Source organism: Mesoplodon bidens (assembly GCF_964165515.1).
Source record: "Mesoplodon bidens genome assembly, chromosome: 17".
Lineage (NCBI taxonomy): Eukaryota > Metazoa > Chordata > Mammalia > Artiodactyla > Ziphiidae > Mesoplodon > Mesoplodon bidens.
In genome coordinates, this window is record NC_138174.1 from 47,742,766 (window position 1) to 47,748,240 (window position 5,475).

The following is a 5,475-nucleotide window of genomic DNA, read 5'->3' on the forward strand; positions in this document are numbered from 1 at the left end:
TCAAGAGAAAATATACTCAGATTCAGTAATAATCAAGGAAATGCAAATAAAAATTAGAATGAAATACCATATCACACCCGCTAAACAAGTAAAAATTTTACATCTATATATTATCAAACATCAGAGAGGACTTGAATCAATAGAGACTTTCATACATTGTTCAATGAATCATAAATTGCAAAACTTCTAAAAACAGATTGGTTTTACTGAATATGAAATACACGTGCCCTGTGATCCACCAATTCTATTACTAGGTTTGAATAAATTAGATAATTCTTATTTATGCATATGTATTCACAGCAGCATAGATCTTAATAGAGTAGATGAATATATAAAGTGGGATATCATCTTTCAATGACATAATACAGCAATGAAAATGAATTTACTACAGCTACAAACATCACCAGACATGAATTTCACAAACATAACAGTTCATGAAAGATATATAACTTAAAATATTCATATGGTATATTTCCATTTATATTAGGTTCAAAAGTAAGCAAAACCAAATAATACATTGTTAGGGGCACATACATAAGATGCTTAAATCATAAAAAGCAATACAATTATTCTCACATCAGTGAGGATAGTAGTTATTCTTAGGTATGGGAAGAGAGGATATACCGTCAAAGACAACTGGATCAGGGACTTGTAAGTTACTGGTAATGTTTATTTCTTAATGAGCGTTTTGGCTACTTTGATGTTGGCTTAGTTATTATGCTTTAAAATACACATGTAGGTTTTATACTCTCTTCTAATGTATGAATATATTTCATAATCTTAAAAAAATGCCATGTGGTTCAAGGCACTAGGCACCTAAAATCTACAGAACTTAAACACATTTTAAGGGGATCTACATATTGTTGACAAACTGTCAGTGAAAACGACAAATTAATTCCTAACTCTTGTACACAAAATCTGCCAGGAGAAACAGTATTATATTCATTTATGCATTAAAGGTTTTTTTTAAAGAACATTATTTGCTGAATCCTGTGCTAGTTGTTTTTGTAATAAACATGAATATAATATGCATCTGATTGTAGGAAGCACAGGGTCTTGATGGAGAGAAAAAGATGTAAATAAGTTGGTAGGAGTGGTGAGTTCTACAAGGAGAACAATGACCTATACCTTCAAATCTCCAATAATATTTAAGGTTATAGGTTCCCCTCCAAAAAACTTCACTTCCTAAGAAGAAGAGACATTATTTAAAGTTTCTAAATACAGATTAGAGCTGGTTTTCTAGGAATGAAGACTTGAAAGAGACAGATGTCATGAGTATGTCATGTGTATGGCCTCTACCTCTCACTTCCCTGCTGCCCTTGTGTAAGGGCCAGGGTTTCTTCCATAATGTGGGTAAGAAGAGGTGGTGAGGATGATAGAAACCGAGGCTGAGGTGAGGCTAGAAACTGCAGACTAAATAATGACAAGGTTATTGTGCCATTTTATGGTATTTGGACTCTACGTGATGGAGAACCATCAAAAGACAGGTGTCATCAAGGTGAACAGTCACATCTCTATGCAGCCTAGGCTTTTCTAAAGTTAAAAGAAGAGAAAAGGCAAATACAGGTCTCTTCAAGAGATTAAGCATAAGGCTCGAAAATGATGGGGCACTGTGGAAGCAAAGTTGATCAGCTGAGAATGAAAAACTGAACTTTCATCAAAATTTTGAACCTTTTAAAACTGATGTAGCTATGGGTGAGTGGAAATTTTCCTTTTCCTTTCTTTTGGATATAAGGATTGTTGAAGATTTTTTTTTTTGTATGGACTGGGGTGCAAGAGAATCTTTGCCTAAGGCACCTTATTCTTACTGTGCAACTAAAGCAAAGATTTTTCTACCTGGCTTGTCTGCCTTTGATTCCATGGTTCCTTAAGGAAGAATCCATTGTATTTATTTTAAGTCCATGGCACTGTCACTTTATGTGCTTTAGAGTTGCCTACTCCAAAAGAACATTATTTCAAATGGGAGATGACATGACTGGTATTAAGCTACTGAAGAAGTAGTATCTAAAATCATTACTGCTATTCCAGCTGGGAGATACAAAGGCTAAGCTGCTTATTTTGATTGTCCTGTTTATATTTTCAATTTGAACCACTGAAGACTTGGTTACAGAAAACAAGAATTTGGAGCAGGTAAGCTAGATGCTGTAGTCTCAGCAAAGGCATCCAGGATTGACAGACCCTTAAAACCTGTTAGTCAGTTTCACTGTCTTCACATGGGTCTCTCCAGTTACACTGGGAAGAGGGCCTTGTTTCACTCTGTATAAGTGTTTCCTTGGAGAAGAGCTATTCAGCTTCCAAAAGACAGGAATCATACCTTTATATTTCTACCTGTTTTTGCAGAGGTGGTGTTGCAAAATATTTTCAGCTTTTTAGAAATAGCACTTTACCAGCTAGTATTAGGAGAATACTTTTGGAGCCAGACACCAGCGTCATTATTGATGCTATGAAAATCAGTATTCTATATTTAAATTGGGGGCCAGAAGAAAAAAATTCTTAATTCTTATGAAATAAACATTTCCTCTACTAGAGAGATTTCTTTCTTGCACCCCTGCACTGAACAGACTATATCAGCAGAGTTTATACCTATGATAAATGCCATTCTTAAACTTCCAAGAGGAAGATATTTATTGACTTGATCTGCAAGTGCTAATGTGATAAAGAGATATGACCATTTGGTGGTTCCTATTATGTTACCTAAGCTGCATTGTTCTCAGTTCTCCAATTGATATAGCAGTATATATCTTTGCTCTATTAACTTACTTTGTGATCAATAGAAAGAAGAAACGTGTAAAACTTTGATATATTTCCAAACATCAAATAGAAATTATTATTAAAGTAATTTAAATCACTTAAAATTTCTAAAGAACAACAAAGTAGATTCTTCTTCCCCTTGCTCCTCAATGTGTGATCTGAGGGGGCAAAAGCATCAGCGTTATCTGGAAACTTGTCAGAAATGCAGAATCCCGGGCTCCACCCTCCATCTACTAAATCAGAATCTGCATTGGAACAAGGTCTCCCGGTGATTAGAATGCACATCAAAGACTGAAAAGCCCCTCTGTAGCTGACCTTTTCAAATGTACTACTGTACAAATCTGGTCATAAAAGCTGTAACTTTACCCAGAGAGTAGAATCCTAGAGGTGTGAATTCATTATAGGAAAGATCATGATTGTAGTTTAACAATGATCAAATTTGGAATTGCTTAGAAAAAATAACCTAGCTGAGTTAAATTATACATAAGTGGAAAAGTCATTTCTATGGTAACCCAGGTTTCCTAGGTGTTTAGAATTAGGAAATTGAAAGGGAATCAGTATAGTTGCTAGGGTATGATGGTCATAGATGAAATCCTTTGCCAAATGGCAAATGATTGAATGGCTGCAATTTGGCACCAAACTGAGATACCTGCTGTTTTTTCAACGGTAACGCGTGAAACGCTTGCCACCAATTTTGAAATTGCTGTGACATGATGAAATATAAAAAGTCATCTCGATATGAGAGAAAAATGGTGGACAAAATGTCCATATTTATAGTACAAGGGTAAAAGCCTCCTGACACACAGCTAATATAATGACTGAGAACCCACAATGATGATAATCCATCTTGGACATGCAAAAACAATGTTTTTAAAAGAAAATACCGCTGGAAGAAATAACTCATAATCGTTAAAATAACATTTAGTGTTTTTATACTGTAAATCAGGATTTCACCATAGTAAGTTTGAAAATATTTTGTTGTTACAATGCTAACAAATTGACTTTTGCCTGAAAGTCATAGGCAGGTATAAAAAAATATCTCATGTTAGTTCCAAATTCTTAAGCTTAAGCAGTTCCCTGAGTTGTTACCTTAGACACTAAATTCATTCAAAAGCTAACAAAGCAGGAAAAGGAATGAATTCCTTGCATCATGTTGAAGGGTTTGTTCTCTAAAATATACAATGCCCTCCCCAAAATGCTTTGTTGGTAGTGTTTTCAGTGGCTAAATAACCAAAAGATTTTTAGTTAACATTGAATTATGAATGTCCTCACATGTTCTCCAATCTCTGACAAAAATTAATTTGTCAAACTTTCTTGAGCCCCTGGTGTGGGCTGTGTTTTGGAGCATATGTCAGTGATTCAGGGATAAAGCACATTCCCCTTCAAAGCAAGAATCTGGCCATTTGCCTTTGCCTCCCATACTTTATACGTATTTAAAATAGTCTTATGGCCCAGGTAAATCAGTCATGTTGCTAACTTTGCAGTATCAGTTTTCTAAAATCTAGGTCCTGTTATTGAAATTTAGTATAACAGGGCTTGAGATGTCCATCTACCTTTATAAAATTCTCATTTGACCTCTAAGTGTACCTATCAAATCTTACCCATTCTTCAAGACACATTTCTAATTTCACCACTTCTATGAAAACTTTTGTAATAACTCCTTTTAACACCCCTAAATCTTCGGTGTTATCTCCCTCATATGTACTCCCATTAACACCTTTCTCTTATGTCCTTCTAGTCCTTTCTCTTATCCCTTCAGGATAAAGTCTGTGTCTTATTTGTCTTTACATTTTCATAACAATTTTCAGTGGCTTGCATATAATAGTTACTTGACAAATATCTGTAGAATTTGAGTTAACTTGATTTCCCAGTATCCAACACCCTGCACCCCAATTGTTGGGTCACTGCTCTTTTCATGATTCCAGCAATTGGCTACAAATTCTGAATTCTTTGGCTTCTGACACTGATTACTATGGTATCCTAATTCCAATTCCCTAAGATTTATACTTTAAAAAAAATTGCTTCTCATCTACTTAGTGAGATCTTTATCTCACATTGACCTTCATCTAACTCACGACTTACACTTGAACTGAGCTCCAGACTTCAATCTACTATCTGAACCTACATCTCCACACACCAGTTCCTTGGACAACTGTTCCTGGCTGTGCTCTTGTCTCTGCCAGTGTTCAAGACCTTCACTAACCTGGAGCTGACTGGCCTTTTTCCTGATCCCAGGTATGATAGTATGTCAAGCATTAAGCTACATGGAAGGTACCAGAATTCACTCTCACTATAGGCTGCCTTGGCTGATTACTGTGAAGAGGTATTTGAAGTACATTATAGGAGAAAAAAGTATTGCTTCATACATATACTGTTTCATGCATGTAGGACCTTCACAGTCCATTTTATTCAATCAAGTGAGCTTCTACAAAAGCCCTATTCTAGAGCAGATGCTTTGCTAGAGGCTGGAGATGGGTGCAGTAGAAACTGGAGGAGATGAAAAAGGAGTAAGACAGTCCCTACCTTCAACGGGTTCATTAGCATCAACCAGATATCCTGGCTCTGCCACCTACTAGCTATGTGGTCTTGTTCAACCTACCTAAGCTGTTCCCTAGTGTCTTCAGTTGTCAAAAGAAGGATAATTATTTCTACCTCTCACTCTTCTCTTGGATGGCTAACTGCAGGATATTACAAGCCTAGAGTTACCCACGGTCTTATTTTACA